General features: G+C 43.3%; 1 protein-coding gene across 1 annotated transcript in view; it reads right to left on the reverse strand.

Annotated features, from left to right (window-relative positions):
- Nucleotides 1–375, reverse strand: part of neto1l (neuropilin (NRP) and tolloid (TLL)-like 1, like) — an 88433-nt gene extending 88058 nt beyond the window's left edge. The window contains exon 1 of the mRNA XM_086306106.1: nt 92–375. The gene's annotated coding sequence lies outside the window, so the exon portion shown is untranslated. The remainder of the gene's footprint in view (nt 1–91) is intronic.
- Nucleotides 376–9834: the final 9459 nt, after the last annotated feature.

Genomic DNA, 9834 nt, shown 5'->3' on the forward strand with positions numbered 1-9834 from the left:
GAGTCATTGCTAAAGAAACTTAGCTAATTACAGTCTACTACAACACTGGTGACAATATTTTGCAGTATGCTACACTTTTTAGCACATTTACCTCGTGTGTAGCTAGCCACAGAATCTTTTGCAGTCTCTAACTCTCCAGTGCTCCCGCTCACAGCGCTCAGTGTGACACAAACTTGAGTGCATGCGTGCTCTGGCTTACGGCGGCTCTTAAAGGGACAGTATACCCCCAAAACGCGAGGTCTAGTCATCACCATGACAACCCTACAACAGACCTCCGGTAGACAGGCAACCAGTCAAAAACACAATTCCCTCTTTTTAAACCCTTTCCATGCGTAGTATTAGTTCACTTGGCTACATAAGCGCTACAGCTGAACAACATGCAGAAGCAGTATTTCTTGACAGAGCGCTTGCTCACATGTTAAGGCTATAGCATGGGTGATGTGATTAAAGGTAGGGTAAGCCCTGGACAGGTCTTTAGTACTGTACAAGGGCAAGACAAAGAGACATAGAAACAAAACACACACACAGACACACATACATTTGGACCTGCTGTCAATTTAGAATCATTAAGATAACCTAATAAACATGCGTTTGGACTGCGATAGGAACCACAGGTATCCCAGTCAAGAGATGGCCTTAAATTAATGCATAAGGTTGTTTGTTGGTAGCTGATTTGTGTTGTTTCTGTTTCTCTGTGCTTTATGTTTCCAACTCAGAACCCAGAAGACAACAGCAGTACACCTGGTGGTCCCTAGCGCTGTCTGTCTATATAATGAATTTGAGTCATTTAAGAGTGAGTGCTTCCAGGAGTTGAATGCTGATAGACAGGTCATGCCACAGGCCCGCACAGGCCACCTGGGACTGTGTGTTTATTTCAAGACATGCAGTCAAAAGTTTCTAATTAAATGTTCACTTGTAGACAAACAGCCTGTTTACTGCTTAATTCGCAGCCTTCAGCGGTGCAGGCACAAAGTGGGAACAAGCACATAACATTGTCAGCTGTTACTCTTGGCCTGAGCTGTTCACAGTCACTAAAGACTCCAACACTGGCAGCAGGTACATGAGGACACAGGAGAACATGTGGAAATAAAGAGACAAGCGCACACAGCAATAAACCAGCCTTGACCTTTCTGAGTTTCGTTGCTCAGTTAAAACTGAACTAATATTTTTTTTAAACTTTGAAATTCACCATTCTGTGGTTTAATGTGTGTAGGAAATGAATTTGCTTCCAGTTACAATTACCTTCTTAGTCAGTGATGAATGATTTTGGGAAGTGTTTTGGTGACTATGAAATAACTTACAACTGGTTTTTTTAGGTGCTAAACTAAATTAAATTAAGTGCTTTATAAATTTTAAGCCTGTTCCCAATAAGTGTCATAAATGAAAATTAAAATTTGGAAGCATTTGTAGATAAACATCTGCCTGAGAAGCCTGCTTTAAGTGACAAAAGAGAATAAAAAGGCTTTTAAGTTAGCTCTCAGTCACACAAGCCTAGAGACCAGCTATCAACTCCCTGGCAACTATTGGTCACTAGGGAAAGATGTGTATTCACTGACCAGTTAGTGAGTGGTTGCTGACAGTCCCTAGGTGACACTGGTCACAAAGAGGTACATGGTGCTGAACCATAACCCTTCTTGCAATTGTTTTGGATCATAGCAGATTGCCACAGTAGCTCCTAGTTTACATAGAAGACTGACTTGTTTGCAGACACTTGCTAAAGAGTGTTCAAAATAAAAGCTCTTCCTTTTAACCTTTATGTTAAAGGCAAACAAAGGAGACAGGAAAGGAAAGGAGACAGTTTCACTACCACCCAGGAAGTAGTTGGCGAGCATTTGCAGATAAGTTGATGTCTTCCATGCAAACTGTATGCAATCACAGCAAACTTCCAAAGCAATCGCAAGAACATTTCTGGTGCAGCACTGTATTCATATTTCCGACCAATTTGACTTAGCAACATACAGCAACCTCCAGCCACAACTCATCAATCGGTCAGGCAATAGATATTTTTCTCTAGTGACCAGTGGTTGCCATGGTGTCGCCAGTCGATCACCGGGCCTATGTGATTGAGGCCTTACCAGTTTCTAAGTAAGCACAGTCACAGTTAAATTTACTTGATAATGATAATTTTCATACAGTAACTGAATGTGTTTCGTTTTTCTCATAGGAATATGACCCCCTTTCATACAATGTGTTCAGGGCGGTATGTCGTTACAATTCTTCTTTATTGGTGGTCAGAATATTCAAACATGGAAAGAGGATGGCATTTTTAGTCTGCGGTTAAGTCAGCAGCAGAAACAGTTTGATCTAGGTCTGTGTGAAGACATTTTAATATGTATATAAAGTGCTACTGGGCTTTTTGAAAATTAGTAGCTAACCTTCAGGAACCAAAATGTTACGGTTGAAAATTTCTGCAAACTGGTGAGAGAGTGATTCAAGTGTTGAAAGCAACCCCTTTGGTTGGGGTATTGATATTTCCAGTGCCTGTTTTATGCATCATATTAAACTTCAAATCCATTGTGCTACATTTCATGCCATAACTCTTCATTGCTGCCTAAAATCCCAAACACTTGTGCCGGGTTTGTTTAGTTCAGTGTAAGCAAAACCAAGCAAAGCTGAATAATTAGGAGTCTTCTTAACAACAGTGACGCAGAATATGAAGACAGGCGATTGTAATTGCAGAGCAAAAACATATGCTTTTGTAAATAATGCATAAAAGATGGTAGCAGAGATGGCAAGAAAGCAAATTTCTGCAATGTGCTGCAATGTCAAAGTGAAGAGAAAAGAAGAGAAAGGAAGAGAAAAGCAAGTCTTAATATGAAGCCACTTTTCCTGCACTTACTGCCTGTGTGTTAGAGATGACTTTACGAACACAATATTTACTTTTCAAGGTCAGTTCACTCAGTTTTTGAGCACAACTTTTTATATTTTCAAGTCCTGTGTGTCACACCTTTCCCAGTGTCTCAGTACATGTGGGTTAAGCTGTATAGACCAAAGGAGACCAGACCTTATTTAGCTACAGAAGGAGCCTGGGTCCATTTCCGGCCTGAATATGTTTATTCAGTTCTAGGGACTCTTTGGCTGTAATCAGCTTGCATAAATCTCTTTGATGATAGCCACTAGAACATCTGCTGGAGCAATAAAAAAAATCGAGGGAGGCAATAAAATGTCTGGCTGAACATATGTTAATGGAAATGTGAGTTGTTCTGAAAAGTTTGTCTCAAAGTAATTGCCGCAATGTAACTATGTCATTTATAAATTCTTGTAAGGATCACTGAATGTAGCCCAGCTGATATTGTTATTCCATGTTTGCAGTTTGATGATCATCTCAGAGCATGATGAGCTTACCTGGCTGTTGGAGTGACAGAGTGCTAAGGCAGTTCTGTCCTTCACCCAGGATTCCACCTACCTCCACCCACCCCCCATCTTGCTCTCTCCTGCAGTACTTCTTGTTCTTTTCATTACCTTCACACAGCCACAAACACACAAGTTCACGCACAGTGTCCACCTTTGCCTATAAAATCAGGGCTGAAAGGTCCAGTGGTTTGTCACAGCTTTGTATTTGTTCATTGAGTTTGTGTGTATAGTTATCTGTGCTTGGAGAGACGAAATAACCATAATCACTAATCAACAGTGAGGACATGTTATGTTACCTTTCTAAAGTAATCGGGACCATTTAAAGGTGTCTTCATACCCACTAAATCCTTTACAAATATCATGCTACATTTCTGTATTAAAAGAAAATTATTGCTATGTTTTAATAGGCAGCCAAACTATATTTTGTAGGCATTTTTCAACAAAAAATTAATTTTAGCCATATTTAAGCTGTGGGGTTCTCCAGCTCTTGTTTCTAAAAAGAGAGCCAGAGTTTCTTGAAGTAAAGATGGACAGAGGTTGAAGGATCTGCCAAAAACTGCAATTACAAAGTGTGGAATAATTTCAGAATAATGTTCATCAACATACTGTTTTGAAGACATTAAATATCTTTTCAGTTACAATACATAACGTCGTCAACAGATTCAGACAATCCCTGTGCGTGAGGGACGCAGGCGAAAATCATTATTGGATGCCCAAAATCGCTGCATGGGCCGTGCATTGAGAAAAGCATCTGGAAAAGCGCTGTTAATGCTTAAAGGTATATACAGGTGTTAGAGCAACAGATGGTGCAGTTTAGATGACATCTTTATCAGGGTCAGCCTTACATATTTCAGCAAGACAGTACTAAACTGCATATTGCATCTATTACAACAGCATGATTGTGTAGTAGAAAAGTCCAGGAGATAAACCGACTGCCTGCAGTGCAGAGCTTTCACCAATGGAAATCATTTAGAGCATCATGAAACAAAAAATATAGCAGAGAATATCCAGGACTGTTGAGCAGCTGCATTATTAGGATGTAGGGTATTATATTACCCTATATTAAACAAGAATGGGACTACATTCCTCTCCCAACGGTTCAGCAGCTGCTCTCCTTAGTTCCCCCATGTTTACAAACTGCTGTTCCAACTTTTTTAAGATATGTTGAGCCAATATTTTTCTTAAAATGTTCTCATTTTAACATTTGGCTTTTCTATATAAAGTTGTGAATAAAATAGGGGTTTATGAGATTTGCAAATAATTGCACTCTGTTTTTATTTACATTTTAGTTAATGTCCCAGCTTTGAAGAAATAGCTTTGAAACGAGTCATGCTTTATTAAAGATTACCGTCATGCAGGTTTATGCACATGTAGCGGTTTAAATCAAGCATAAAGACGATGTCATCACTCGGAGCTCTGACACAGGTTTATATGTTAACTCTGAACAGAGCAAAAAGCAGGTGTCAAGTGTGTGCCAAGTTTTTCCGCTGTGAATCAAGCACACGTCATACACAACCTGACCAGTTGCATGTCAGCTTATACAAGCAAAGCACAAAGCTTGCAAGCAATCAGGTATTCACTACTGCCACTGTCGCTGTGGAACAACACATGTGGTGTATTTCTGTCAGGCTTGAGGATTGTAAATACTTTTTAAGAATATATGTTGGCTGCTTGTTAAAGCACACTTTGAATATCAAATGTGTGGCTTCTGTTGGTGTAGAGCAGGGATGTCAAACTCAATTTACATGGAGGTACATATACAGGGACACATAATTGATCTTAACAAACATTTTTTTAACCAAATTTTCGGTAGCACTTTCTTTCGGTAATAAAGTGGTAATAGTAGGGTAACAAGGCAGAACCAAGAATGCAATAACATGGTTATTACCACTCAATTACCTGTGGTAGTTTTTTTGTAATGAGCACGAAACAGAGCTGCAAAATGCAAAACCGCCTGTTTCTATTTAATAACATATTTTTAACATATTAAAGGAAACTTAAAAATTGTGTCACTTTTACCTGGAAACAAATGTGGTAGTGAAAAACACGAACTCTTTTGCTTTGTTGTGGTATAAATGGCTGTGGGGGAGGTCTTTATTAGAAAAAAATAAAGTTAGGTTTAGGTTAAACTTACAAGTAATTTGTTAATATGACTGACTTCTCTTTTGAGAAAACAAAACAATAAATAAATAAATAATAGATAGTTGTCTGCTTCAGTGTATCACTGTAAAAATAGCTATTTAAAAATTGCATAATATGTTGCTCTGAACACACTTGTCATACATACAGATGCAAAACAGCTCTTAGAATCTGAGGTTACAATATGGAGCCAACATTTTTTAGTTTCCAAAGCTGCCCTTCCCCACTTTAGTGCGGTGTCATTTTTCATGCAATACAACCTGTATTATTAAAGCAGAAGCCACTGCACATAAACCTAAAGGGTGTGTCCTACTCCATTTAAAAACAAAGTCCAAGGATTGTCCCTGCATGTGTTAGGCTAAGCTGGAAATTAACCAAAAGTAATGACATTATCTATGCAGCATAATCATTAATTATCTATTCATTTTATTATAATTATCTCCCCTCCTTCATGTCCCTTACATCTCAGCACAAAAAGCAATTAAAGCAACACCATGTTTTATGACAGCCACATGAGAAGAACAGTAGGGGGCTTTCACATTTACAGTGTATCGCTTTGTCACAGATATGACTTTGCCGAGTGGCTCATTGCTGTGATTGTAAAAACAACTGCAGTCTGGGAGCTTTAGTGGTGTCTTAGGCCAAACTGTTTGGACTTGGTATATTTGCCAGATTTTAGGGATCACTGCGTGTGCTGAGGGGAACAAAGATGGGATCTGAAGGAGCGCTAGAGTAAAAGTGCTATTTTTAGAAAAGGTTTAGAGGGTATGCATTTTCGATCGATTTTTATGAGCGAGGAAGCCTTTCCCAAATCATCTAGTCCTCTTGACGTGTGTCTGGCTGAGTTAATTGTGTGAGAGTGGTGTGGATGGGTGCCTGTAGATTGGATAATTGATCCATTTTGTGGGTGTGAAAACCACCCGCAGAGCAGGGTGAAGATATGGCTTCAGAAAGCATTCACAATGCTGTATCCTCCCCCGCTGCTAACCACGGTGCAGCACGGAGCTGCGGAATTCCAGGAGCTGAATCCCTGCTGAGGGCTGGGGAACAATTTGGATGCATTGCTTTCAATTTCAGTCAGAACTGTCTCAATGGAATTGCCAGTACATCTTCATATAAGATGTACGCGGCTCAGCTGGCTGGAGTGTTCACGCACATCTTCAACCTTTCCCTCTCTCTGTCTGTAGTCCCTGCCTGCTTCAAAATGGCCACCATCGTCCCTGTACCCAAATCCTCCACCATCTCCTCATTGAACGACTGGCGACCTGTAGCCCTGACCCCCATCGTAAGCAAATGCTTCGAGAAGCTGGTCAGGGACTTCATCTGCTCTGCACTACCCGACTCACTGGACCCTCTACAGTTCGCATACCGCCACAACAGGTCCACTGATGATGCCATAGCCCTGACACTACATACTGCCCTGTCACACCTGGAGAAGAGAGACACGTATGTGAGAATGCTGTTTGTAGATTACAGCTCAGCATTCAATACCATCGTTCCCTCGAAGCTGGACAGGAAACTGCAGGATCTAGGACTGAGCAGCTCCCTCTGCAGCTGGATCCTTAGCTTCCTGTCTGACAGACGCCAAGTGGTCAGACTGGGCAGCATCACCTCATCCCCCGTCACACTGAACACTGGTGCTCCACAGGGGTGTGTACTGAGCCCTCTCCTATACTCACTCTACACCTACGACTGCACGGCCACTAACAACTCCAACATCATTGTGAAGTTTGCGGACGACACTACAGTGGTGGGTCTTATCACCAATGGTGATGAGACGGCTTACAGGGAGGAGGTCAGCGCCCTGACCCACTGGTGTCAAGACAATCAGAATCAGAATCAGAATACTTTATTGATCCCTGGGGGAAATTATTTTTTGTTACAGTGCTCCATTTTAAACCAACATTAAGACAAGACAGACAATACACTAACTAAGAATAGTACAATATATACATATATATACATACATACATACATACATAAGTCACTCATAAATAAATAGTTGGAAAAGAAACATGTGTAGTTGTAGCAGCAAACAGTGTGTTAAGTGGATGCGTTGTACAGGGAGATGGCCACAGGCAGGAATGATTTCCTGTGTCGTTCAGTGGTGCTTTTCGGTAATCTCAGTCTCTCACTGAACGAGCTCCTGTGACTGACCAGCATGTCATGGAGTGGGTGGGAGGTGTTATCCAACATTGTCTTTATCTTGGACAGCATCCGCCTCTCCGACACCACCTTGAGGGAGTCCAGCTCCATCCCCACAACATTGCTGGCCTTACGGATTAGTTTATTAAGTCTGTTGGCATCTGCGACCCTCAGCCTGCTCCCCCAGCATGCAACAGCATAGAGGATCGCACTGGCCACAACAGACTCATAGAAAATCCTCAGCATTTTCTGGCAGATGTTGAAGGACCTCAGTCGCCTCAAAAAATAGAGACGACTCTGGCCCTTCCTGTAAAGTGCTGTGGTGTTTTTAGCCCAGTCCAGTTTATTGTCAATGTGTACTTCAAGGTATTTATAGTCCTCCACAATGTCAACACTGACCCCCTGAATTGAAACAGGGGTCAAGTGTTTCCTGGTCTTCCTGAAGTCCATGATCAGTTCCTTGGTCTTTGCCACGTTGAGCTGCAGATGATTCTGCTCACACCACGTGACAAAGGAGTCGACCACAGCCCGGTACTCTGTCTCATCATCCCTGCTGATGCATCCAACCACCGCAGAGTCATCAGAAAACTTCTGAAGATGGCAGGTCTCTGTGCAGTGGCTGAAGTCTGTGGTGTAGAGGGTGAAGAGGAAGGGGGAGAGGACAGTCCCCTGTGGTGCCCCTGTGTTGCTGATTACCTTGTCAGACACACACTGTGGGAGACGTACATATTGTGGTCTTCCTGTCAGGTAATCAACAATCCAGGACACCAGAGAAGCATCCACCTGCATCGCTGCTAACTTATCACCCAGGAGGGTCGGCCTGATGGTGTTGAAAGCACTAGAAAAGTCAAAAAACATGACCCTCACAGTGCTCGCCGGCTGGTCCAGATGGGTGTAGACACGATTGAGCAGGTAGATGATGGCGTCCTCAGTTCCGAGACGAGGCTGATAAGCGAACTGAAGGGGATCCAGGTGTGGTCTTACTATGGGTCGCAGCTGGTCCAGGATGAGCCTTTCCAGGGTCTTCATGATGTGGGAGGTCAATGCCACGGGCCTGTAATCCTGGGGGCCACTGGGACATGGCGTCTTTGGTACAGGGACGAGGCATGATGTCTTCCACATCACCGGGACCCTCTGCAGACTCAGACTCAGCATAAACAGTTTATGAAAGACTCCACACAGCTGGGGGGCACAGGCCTTGAGGACAAGGGGACTCACTCCGTCTGGTCCAGCAGACTTGCCTGAGTGAAGTCTCCTCATTTGCATCTCAACCTGGTATTGAGTGAAGGTGATGGGTGGGGGAGGGGTGTCAGGAATCTCACAGGAGGCAACATGTGAAGAGAGAGGCTGGCACAGTGGTGTGGCTCTGGATTCCAGGCTGACTGCAGGTGAGGTTGTGGGGGTGGGAGCAGACACTGTGGTGTCGAATCTATTGAAAAACAGATTCAACTCATTGGCTCTATTCTCACCTCCCTCAGTTCCCCTGCTGTTGGTTGGCCTGAATCCAGTGATGGTCTTCATGCCCCTCCACACCTCTCTCATGCTGTTCTGCTGGAGTTTCCAGCAGAACAGCACAAGCATCTCACCCTCAACGTCGCAAAGACAAAGGAGTTGATAGTGGACTTCCGGAGGTGCAGAGAAGTACACACCCCCATCACCATCAACGGCGCTGCTGTGGAGAGAGTGAGCAGCTTCCGGTTCCTTGGCGTACACCTGGCTGAGGATCTTACGTGGTCAGTACACACAAACAAAACAGTGAAGAAGGCGCAGCAGCGCCTCTTCTTTCTCAGGAGACTGAAAAGATTCGGCATGAGCCCCCGCATCCTCAGGACCTTCTATCGCTGTGCCATTGAGAGCATCCTCACTGGATGCATCACCACCTGGTATGGCAACAGCACCGCCTACAACTGCAAAGCTCTCCAGCGAGTAGTGCGGTGCTCTGAACGGATAATTGGAGGTGAGCTTCCCTCCCTCCAAGACATCTACAGGAAGCGGTGCCTGAGGAAAGCGGGGAGGATCATCAAGGACTCCAGTCACCCCAGCCATAAACTGTTCAGACTACTTCCATCAGGAAGGAGGTTCTGCAGCATCCGGTCCCGTACCAGCAGACTGAGAGACAGCTTCTTCCATCAGGCCATCAGACTGCTGAACACTTCATAGACACCTCAGCTTCACTACTGGAACTTTAACATTATG

The sequence above is a fragment of the Aulonocara sp. 'chitande type north' Nkhata Bay genome, linkage group LG9 (assembly GCF_057382095.1).
Source record: "Aulonocara sp. 'chitande type north' Nkhata Bay isolate Kocher_YH1m ecotype deep benthic linkage group LG9, A_spYH_male_GT1.1, whole genome shotgun sequence".
Lineage (NCBI taxonomy): Eukaryota > Metazoa > Chordata > Actinopteri > Cichliformes > Cichlidae > Aulonocara > Aulonocara sp. 'chitande type north' Nkhata Bay.